This window comes from Camelus dromedarius, unplaced genomic scaffold, assembly GCF_036321535.1.
Source record: "Camelus dromedarius isolate mCamDro1 unplaced genomic scaffold, mCamDro1.pat HAP1_SCAFFOLD_65, whole genome shotgun sequence".
NCBI classification, from domain to species: domain Eukaryota; kingdom Metazoa; phylum Chordata; class Mammalia; order Artiodactyla; family Camelidae; genus Camelus; species Camelus dromedarius.
In genome coordinates, this window is record NW_026989762.1 from 37,031 (window position 1) to 47,520 (window position 10,490).

The 10,490-nt window shown below is 47.9% G+C and overlaps 1 long non-coding RNA gene across 1 annotated transcript; it reads left to right on the forward strand.

Moving 5' to 3' along the window:
• The first annotated feature begins 967 nt into the window (after nucleotides 1–967).
• On the forward strand, nucleotides 968–3,324 carry LOC135320590 (uncharacterized). Its single transcript, XR_010379792.1, has 2 exons — nucleotides 968–1,571; nucleotides 2,558–3,324. It is a non-coding gene; the product is annotated as an uncharacterized LOC135320590 (long non-coding RNA).
• The last annotated feature ends 7,166 nt before the right edge of the window (nucleotides 3,325–10,490 follow it).

A 10,490-nucleotide genomic window follows, 5' to 3' on the forward strand; every position in this document is an offset into this window, starting at 1 on the left:
CTATTTATAAACGTACTTATAAAACAATTCAGTGTGTTATGACACGAGTTAAGAGTGCCAATGAAGTGCCCTGGAAACATTTCATCCCAGAGCCAGCCACATGTCCAAAGATGCATTCAGTCTGTGGTGGGAAAGGAAAGTGGGCCGGGGGCTCCAGATGAGGGGAGCCCTGTAGCAACTTGGGGCAAGGACGTAGATGCCAAAGCTGGGCCTGTCCGACAGGGAGCTCAGGAGGGACTCAGCTGCTGCTTTGGGAGGTGGCAGGAGGTGGGGGGAGGGGATAGCCCGACCCTGGCTCCTGAAGCACCCCTCCCCTCCCTTCCTACTTGGGTCCCACACAGCGCCCCTCACTGCATCCTGCCTTGGCCTACCTGTGCCCCACATACACCCCGATGCTTCCCTCCCCGTTGCCTGACCCCGAGCCTCCCTGCCTGCCTTCGACCATCCCCAGTACCCCCATCGTGCGGTGACCTACCTGCACCTGGGGCTCCATCCTGCTTCCCTGCTGGGGACTGGCCTTCTTGGACATGTGCGTGTCCTGGCAAGCTCTGGAGCCCTGAAATACCTGAAATAACCGTAAGTTCAGGAAAAGAATAAAGCTCAATGATAAAGAAAATCTCTATCATTTTATTCATTGAATCATGTTGTTTATGTTTACATATAAAATATGCATATCTGTGTGCATATGCATGGCTATATTTTGGGTTTTTATGTAATAAAATTACATATTAACATTTTATTTCTTCAAAACATTGAAGCATTGTGGCAAAATGTTAGCATTTAAAAATCTTTCTTTTAAGAAATCAAATCATATACAAATGCTTGAAGTTTCTTTTTCACCTTTCCTTTATCCTATTCCCTTCTTTCCATCCAAAGAAATAAACGTTATCCTGAAGTCAGTGTTGTTTTACTTTCCCAGCTGGTTTGTTTTTTTGTTTTTTTTTTTTTTGCCGGTCCCGCGGCCTGGGGAGGGTGCGGCTCAGGCGAAAGAATGAGGGGCGGGTTCCCCTCCTGATCTCAGAGAAGCTCCCAAAAGGGCAGCGGCGTGCCCACCTGCCGCCACCTCGGGCGGCCGCGAACCATTCAAATCGCCCGCGCCAAGAGCTACCCGGCGCTCGCGATTGGCTGAGCCGGACCAGCGCCCCTGGGCGGGGCCGGCCCCCTCGCAGCGGCCGCGGGTCCCGCCCCCACGCAGGGGCCGCGGGTCCCGCCCCGCTGGTGCGCATGCGCGCAGTCCCCAGAGGAAAGAGTCTGCGCACACCCCCGCCCGGCCTCCGACTCGCGCCGCGGCTCCCTCCCCTGTCCGCGGAGGCTTGTCGGCTCGGCGAGACAGCAAGAGCTGCGGCCGGCAGGGGGCTGTGCGGACCCAAGGCGGCTGCGGTGGCGCCGGCTTGTGGAAAATGCCACCAGGCAGCGCTTCGGTTCGTTGCTCGTGTGACGGCCGTTCCCCCCCCACATCCCTGAACCCCCTGCGACCGCCGGGGAAGAACCGGCCCGCGCAGTGAGTACCGCACCGAGACGCTTCGGCGGGAACGAGGCCGACGGCCGGCTGTGCCGGTTGCGCCCCTGAGGTGAGTGCGGGCGGCGGCGGCGGCGGCGGCGGCAGGGCGCGGGGCGCGTTAAGGACGGGGGTTGCGGCGGCTGCCACCCCGGGTCCCCGCGGCGGAGGGAGGCCGCGCGGGCCTCTGCGGGGCGGGGAGGGCCGGCGCCGTCAGTGTTTAGTCTCAGCTATTCTGATGTGTAGTTTTGTGCCCTTTGCTATGTCCAATCCTATATGAATTTCTGTTTTTATCTGATCGCATGGGACTAGCCCAGTGGTTCTCCAATTGGCTGGACATTCAAATTGTTTGGAAAACTTTTTAAAAACATAGGGGCCTGCAGCCTTCCCCAGACAAGTTAATTCAAAATTTCTGAAGGTGGGGCTGAGGCATTAGTATTTTCTTAAGCTTCCTGTGTGATTATAATTAGTCAAACAATCACTCCCAACTCTAATAAAACGTTCTGACATTTTATAAAACTTGCCGATTGAGAACCTCAGCATGTGTTTCAAATGAGTTCAGAGGAGAGAATTTCCAGTGTTAGGTGTTGGTGTTTGTTCTATCAGTTGCATTCACAATGTAGGCTGACAAGGGGAAAAAAAAAAAAAAAAAAAAAACAACAAGAAAAAAAAATTCACAGGGAAGTTAGACAGGCCGTGCAAACGAGAACTCAATCACAGAAGAGCTGTCTCCAGGAGACCAAAGTCATGCTCTTTAACATTCTAAGTGATTGGTTTGTGCAGTGAACCAAATCTGAGCAGTTCCAATGTTTGAAAATGTAATGACTTACATAGAAATACTAATATACCCTTCAAGGTCATGAAACAGTCCCTTGGCCTGAGGAAACATGTAACTTCTGTGAGCTCATGTAGGTCAATTTGAAGGGCCTCTTATAACCTTAAGATTCATCTTGCTCCTTATCTTTCCTCTGCCTTAAAATATGTTAATACCAGCTTTGGAATCAAATCAATTCTTTTCTTTTTAAATCTGCCTTTTTAAAAGTTCCTTTGTATTTGCAGAATTACCAAGGAGTTGTTAAAAATGACCGTATTTTCTACCTCTGAATGAAATTAAGCAAAGACCGAAGTACGAAAAGGTCATCGAAACAAGAGACTATAAAAGAAACCTGAGAATAGCGGTACACTGCTAATGATAGCCTAAAATTTAATTTAAAGTCAGTCCTGAAACTGTGTAATGGTTAAGGATTGAGTTTCTATCCTCATCCACATGTTTAAAGAATCTTCTGTATTGGCTATCTCTAACCAAATTAGTGGGAATGGGAGAGGGCGGGGAACAGCTGACTAAGAATCTACTCATCTATAGTCCTTTTATCTTTTCATTTAGAAGGGTAAGCTACTGAATGTCATATATATAATGCGGTACATAAAACGTGATAAATGCTGCACCTAACACACAAAGTCTACAATAGACCATAGATCTACAAAGGACTATGATCTATGGATCAGAACTAGCAGAGTTAACATCAACCCAGTTCCTAGCAAACGTTGCTAACTTATGGCCATAGCTATCATTTCAGGCCCAATACCCCCTTTATAAAAGCAAATATTCTGTAGACCCCCTTCCCTTCCAAATGAGGCACTCTATCTTCAAGTATAATTTTTAAGTAAATTTAAATCAATTTAGAATAATGGAATATATGTTATTGTACATTCATAACTATACTATATTCCTATTCCTACACCCCGCTTAATTATAATAAGTAAGTTAGGATCAGGGAAAGCAATATGAGAAATTATCCCACACGGGAAGTTCAGGAAAAATGAAAGAGCAAAGGCAGAGATGGACTCTCAGCTACTAGCAGGACAGTTTTCTCTGTAGACGATCACAGACAAAGGGGGAAAAATACTTGACTGGAGTATGTATAACATGCTAAGATAAATTACAATCTGTCAATGTTGACCAAGAGTGAGGAAGTTTGATATTCTTGTGAATGAGCTATTTATAAACGTACTTATAAACCAATTCAGTGTGTTATGACACGAGTTAAGAGTGCCAATGAAGTGCCCTGGAAACATTTCATCCCAGAGCCAGCCACATGTCCAAAGATGCATTCAGTCTGTGGTGGGAAAGAAAAGTGGGCCGGGGGCTCCAGATGAGGGGAGCCGTGTAGCAACTTGGGGCAAGGACGCAGATGCCAAAGCTGGGCCTGTCCGACAGGGAGCTCAGGAGGGACTCAGCTGCTGCTTTGGGAGGTGGCAGGAGGTGGGGGGAGGGGATAGCCCGACCCTGGCTCCTGAAGCACCCCTCCCCTCCCTTCCTACTTGGGTCCCACACAGCGCCCCTCACTGCATCCTGCCTTGGCCTACCTGTGCCCCACATACACCCCGATGCTTCCCTCCCCGTTGCCTGACCCCGAGCCTCCCTGCCTGCCTTCGACCATCCCCAGTACCCCCATCGTGCGGTGACCTACCTGCACCTGGGGCTCCATCCTGCTTCCCTGCTGGGGACTGGCCTTCTTGGACATGTGCGTGTCCTGGCAAGCTCTGGAGCCCTGAAATACCTGAAATAACCGTAAGTTCAGGAAAAGAATAAAGCTCAATGATAAAGAAAATCTCTATCATTTTATTCATTGAATCATGTTGTTTATGTTTACATATAAAATATGCATATCTGTGTGCATATGCATGGCTATATTTTGGGTTTTTATGTAATAAAATTACATATTAACATTTTATTTCTTCAAAACATTGAAGCATTGTGGCAAAATGTTAGCATTTAAAAAGCTTTCTTTTAAGAAATCAAATCATATACAAATGCTTGAAGTTTCTTTTTCACCTTTCCTTTATCCCATTCCCTTCTTTGCATCCAAAGAGGTAACCGTTATCCTGAAGTCAGTGTTGTTTTACTTTCCCAGCTGGTTTGTTTTTTTTTTTTTTTTTTTTTTTGCCAGTCCCGCGGCCTGGGGAGGGTGCGGCTCAGGCGAAAGAATGAGGGGCGGGTTCCCCTCCTGATCTCAGAGAAGCTCCCAAAAGGGCAGCGGCGTGCCCACCTGCCGCCACCTCGGGCGGCCGCGAACCATTCAAATCGCCCGCGCCAAGAGCTACCCGGCGCTCGCGATTGGCTGAGCCGGACCAGCGCCCCTGGGCGGGGCCGGCCCCCTCGCAGCCGCCGCGGGTCCCGCCCCCACGCAGGGGCCGCGGGTCCCGCCCCGATGGTGCGCATGCGCGCAGCCCCCAGAGGAAAGAGTCTGCGCACACCCCCGCCCGGCCTCCGACTCGCGGCGCGGCTCCCTCCCCTGTCCGCGGAGGCTTGTCGGCTCGGCGAGACAGCAAGAGCTGCGGCCGGCAGGGGGCTGTGCGGACCCAAGGCGGCTGCGGTGGCGCCGGCTTGTGGAAAATGCCACCAGGCAGCGCTTCGGTTCGTTGCTCGTGTGACGGCCGTTCCCCCCCCACATCCCTGAACCCCCTGCGACCGCCGGGGAAGAACCGGCCCGCGCAGTGAGTACCGCACCGAGACGCTTCGGCGGGAACGAGGCCGACGGCCGGCTGTGCCGGTTGCGCCCCTGAGGTGAGTGCGGGCGGCGGCGGCGGCGGCGGCGGCAGGGCGCGGGGCGCGGGAAGGACGGGGGTTGCGGCGGCTGCCACCCCGGGTCCCCGCGGCGGAGGGAGGCCGCGCGGGCCTCTGCGGGGCGGGGAGGGCCGGCGCCGTCAGTGTTTAGTCTCAGCTATTCTGATGTGTAGTTTTGTGCCCTTTGCTATGTCCAATCCTATATGAATTTCTGTTTTTATCTGATCGCATGGGACTAGCCCAGTGGTTCTCCAATTGGCTGGACATTCAAATTGTTTGGAAAACTTTTTAAAAACATAGGGGCCTGCAGCCTTCCCCAGACAAGTTAATTCAAAATTTCTGAAGGTGGGGCTGAGGCATTAGTATTTTCTTAAGCTTCCTGTGTGATTATAATTAGTCCAACAATCACTCCCAACTCTAATAAAACGTTCTGACATTTTATAAAACTTGCCGATTGAGAACCTCAGCATGTGTTTCAAATGAGTTCAGAGGAGAGAATTTCCAGTGTTAGGTGTTGGTGTTTGTTCTATCAGTTGCATTCACAATGTAGGCTGACAAGGGGGAAAAAAAAAAAAAAACAACAACAAGAAAAAAAAATTCACAGGGAAGTTAGACAGGCCGTGCAAAGGAGAGCTCAATCACAGAAGAGCTGTCTCCAGGAGACCAAAGTCATGCTCTTTAACATTCTAAGTGATTGGTTTGTGCAGTGAACCAAATCTGAGCAGTTCCAATGTTTGAAAATGTAATGACTTGAATAGAAATACTAATATACCCTTCAAGGTCATGAAACAGTTCCTTGGCCTGAGGAAACATGTAACTTCTGTGAGCTCATGTAGGTCAATTTGAAGGGCCTCTTATAACCTTAAGATTCATCTTGCTCCTTATCTTTCCTCTGCCTTAAAATATGTTAATACCAGCTTTGGAATCAAATCAGTTCTTTTCTTTTTAAATCTGCCTTTTTAAAACTTCCTTTGTATTTGCAGAATTACCAAGGAGTTGTTAAAAATGACCGTATTTTCTACCTCTGAATGAAATTAAGCAAAGACCGAAGTACGAAAATGTCATCGAAACAAGAGACTATAAAAGAAATCTGAGAATAGCGGTACCTTGCTAATGATAGCCTAAAATTTAATTTAAAGTCAGTCCTGAAAATGTGTAATGGTTAAGGATTGAGTTTCTATCCTCATCCACATGTTTAAAGAATCTTCTGTATTGGCTATCTCTAACCAAATTAGTGGGAATGGAAGATGGCGGGGAACAACTCACTAAGAATCTACTCATCTATAGTCCTTTTATCTTTTTATTTACAAGGGTAAGCTACTGAATATCATATATATAATGCGGTACATAAAATGTGATAAATGCTGCACCTAACACACAAAGTCTACAACAGACCATAGATCTACAAAGGACTATGATCTATGGTTCAGAACTAGCAGAGTTAACATCAACCCAGTTCCTAGCAAACGTTGCTAACTTATGTCCATAGTTATCATTTCGGACCCAATACCCCCTATATAATAGCAAATATTGTGTAGACCCCCTTCCCTTCCAAACGAGCCACTCTATCTTCAACTATAATTTTTAAGTACATTTAAATCAATTTAGAATAATGGAATATATGTTATTGTACATTCATAAGTATACTATATTCCTATTCCTACACCCCGCTTAATTATAATAAGTAAGTTAGGATCAGGGAAAGCAATATGAGAAATTATCCCACACGGGAAGTTCAGGAAAAATGAAAGAGCAAAGGCAGAGATGGACTCTCAGCTACTAGCAGGCCAGTTTTCTCTGTAGACGATCACAGACAAAGGGGGAAAAATACTTGACTGGAGTATGTATAACATGCTAAGATAAATTACAATCTGTCAATGTTGACCAAGAGTGAGGAAGTTTGATATTCTTGTGAATGAGCTATTTATAAACGTACTTATAAACCAATTCAGTGTGTTATGACACGAGTTAAGAGTGCCAATGAAGTGCCCTGGAAACATTTCATCCCAGAGCCAGCCACATGTCCAAAGATGCATTCAGTCTGTGGTGGGAAAGAAAAGTGGGCCGGGGGCTCCAGATGAGGGGAGCCGTGTAGCAACTTGGGGCAAGGACGCAGATGCCAAAGCTGGGCCTGTCCGACAGGGAGCTCAGGAGGGACTCAGCTGCTGCTTTGGGAGGTGGCAGGAGGTGCGGGGAGGGGATAGCCCGACCCTGGCTCCTGAAGCACCCCTCCCCTCCCTTCCTAATTGGGTCCCACACAGCGCCCCTCACTGCATCCTGCCTTGGCCTACCTGTGCCCCACATACACCCCGATGCTTCCCTCCCCGTTGCCTGACCCCGAGCCTCCCTGCCTGCCTTCGACCATCCCCAGTACCCCCATCGTGCGGTGACCTACCTGCACCTGGGGCTCCATCCTGCTTCCCTGCTGGGGACTGGCCTTCTTGGACATGTGCGTGTCCTGGCAAGCTCTGGAGCCCTGAAATACCTGAAATAACCGTAAGTTCAGGAAAAGAATAAAGCTCAATGATAAAGAAAATCTCTATCATTTTATTCATTGAATCATGTTGTTTATGTTTACATATAAAATATGCATATCTGTGTGCATATGCATGGCTATATTTTGGGTTTTTATGTAATAAAATTACATATTAACATTTTATTTCTTCAAAACATTGAAGCATTGTGGCAAAATGTTAGCATTTAAAAATCTTTCTTTTAAGAAATCAAATCATATACAAATGCTTGAAGTTTCTTTTTCACCTTTCCTTTATCCTATTCCCTTCTTTCCATCCAAAGAAATAAACGTTATCCTGAAGTCAGTGTTGTTTTACTTTCCCAGCTGGTTTGTTTTTTTGTTTTTTTTTTTTTTGCCGGTCCCGCGGCCTGGGGAGGGTGCGGCTCAGGCGAAAGAATGAGGGGCGGGTTCCCCTCCTGATCTCAGAGAAGCTCCCAAAAGGGCAGCGGCGTGCCCACCTGCCGCCACCTCGGGCGGCCGCGAACCATTCAAATCGCCCGCGCCAAGAGCTACCCGGCGCTCGCGATTGGCTGAGCCGGACCAGCGCCCCTGGGCGGGGCCGGCCCCCTCGCAGCGGCCGCGGGTCCCGCCCCCACGCAGGGGCCGCGGGTCCCGCCCCGCTGGTGCGCATGCGCGCAGTCCCCAGAGGAAAGAGTCTGCGCACACCCCCGCCCGGCCTCCGACTCGCGCCGCGGCTCCCTCCCCTGTCCGCGGAGGCTTGTCGGCTCGGCGAGACAGCAAGAGCTGCGGCCGGCAGGGGGCTGTGCGGACCCAAGGCGGCTGCGGTGGCGCCGGCTTGTGGAAAATGCCACCAGGCAGCGCTTCGGTTCGTTGCTCGTGTGACGGCCGTTCCCCCCCCACATCCCTGAACCCCCTGCGACCGCCGGGGAAGAACCGGCCCGCGCAGTGAGTACCGCACCGAGACGCTTCGGCGGGAACGAGGCCGACGGCCGGCTGTGCCGGTTGCGCCCCTGAGGTGAGTGCGGGCGGCGGCGGCGGCGGCGGCGGCAGGGCGCGGGGCGCGTTAAGGACGGGGGTTGCGGCGGCTGCCACCCCGGGTCCCCGCGGCGGAGGGAGGCCGCGCGGGCCTCTGCGGGGCGGGGAGGGCCGGCGCCGTCAGTGTTTAGTCTCAGCTATTCTGATGTGTAGTTTTGTGCCCTTTGCTATGTCCAATCCTATATGAATTTCTGTTTTTATCTGATCGCATGGGACTAGCCCAGTGGTTCTCCAATTGGCTGGACATTCAAATTGTTTGGAAAACTTTTTAAAAACATAGGGGCCTGCAGCCTTCCCCAGACAAGTTAATTCAAAATTTCTGAAGGTGGGGCTGAGGCATTAGTATTTTCTTAAGCTTCCTGTGTGATTATAATTAGTCAAACAATCACTCCCAACTCTAATAAAACGTTCTGACATTTTATAAAACTTGCCGATTGAGAACCTCAGCATGTGTTTCAAATGAGTTCAGAGGAGAGAATTTCCAGTGTTAGGTGTTGGTGTTTGTTCTATCAGTTGCATTCACAATGTAGGCTGACAAGGGGAAAAAAAAAAAAAAAAACAACAACAAGAAAAAAAAATTCACAGGGAAGTTAGACAGGCCGTGCAAACGAGAACTCAATCACAGAAGAGCTGTCTCCAGGAGACCAAAGTCATGCTCTTTAACATTCTAAGTGATTGGTTTGTGCAGTGAACCAAATCTGAGCAGTTCCAATGTTTGAAAATGTAATGACTTACATAGAAATACTAATATACCCTTCAAGGTCATGAAACAGTCCCTTGGCCTGAGGAAACATGTAACTTCTGTGAGCTCATGTAGGTCAATTTGAAGGGCCTCTTATAACCTTAAGATTCATCTTGCTCCTTATCTTTCCTCTGCCTTAAAATATGTTAATACCAGCTTTGGAATCAAATCAATTCTTTTCTTTTTAAATCTGCCTTTTTAAAACTTCCTTTGTATTTGCAGAATTACCAAGGAGTTGTTAAAAATGACCGTATTTTCTACCTCTGAATGAAATTAAGCAAAGACCGAAGTACGAAAAGGTCATCGAAACAAGAGACTATAAAAGAAACCTGAGAATAGCGGTACACTGCTAATGATAGCCTAAAATTTAATTTAAAGTCAGTCCTGAAACTGTGTAATGGTTAAGGATTGAGTTTCTATCCTCATCCACATGTTTAAAGAATCTTCTGTATTGGCTATCTCTAACCAAATTAGTGGGAATGGGAGAGGGCGGGGAACAGCTGACTAAGAATCTACTCATCTATAGTCCTTTTATCTTTTCATTTAGAAGGGTAAGCTACTGAATGTCATATATATAATGCGGTACATAAAACGTGATAAATGCTGCACCTAACACACAAAGTCTACAATAGACCATAGATCTACAAAGGACTATGATCTATGGAGCAGAACTAGCAGAGTTAACATCAACCCAGTTCCTAGCAAACGTTGCTAACTTATGGCCATAGCTATCATTTCAGGCCCAATACCCCCTTTATAAAAGCAAATATTCTGTAGACCCCCTTCCCTTCCAAATGAGGCACTCTATCTTCAAGTATAATTTTTAAGTAAATTTAAATCAATTTAGAATAATGGAATATATGTTATTGTACATTCATAACTATACTATATTCCTATTCCTACACCCCGCTTAATTATAATAAGTAAGTTAGGATCAGGGAAAGCAATATGAGAAATTATCCCACACGGGAAGTTCAGGAAAAATGAAAGAGCAAAGGCAGAGATGGACTCTCAGCTACTAGCAGGCCAGTTTTCTCTGTAGACGATCACAGACAAAGGGGGAAAAATACTTAACTGGAGTATGTATAACATGCTAAGATCAATTACAATCTGTCAATGTTGACCAAGAGTGAGGAAGTTTGATATTCTTGTGAATGAGCTATTTATAAAC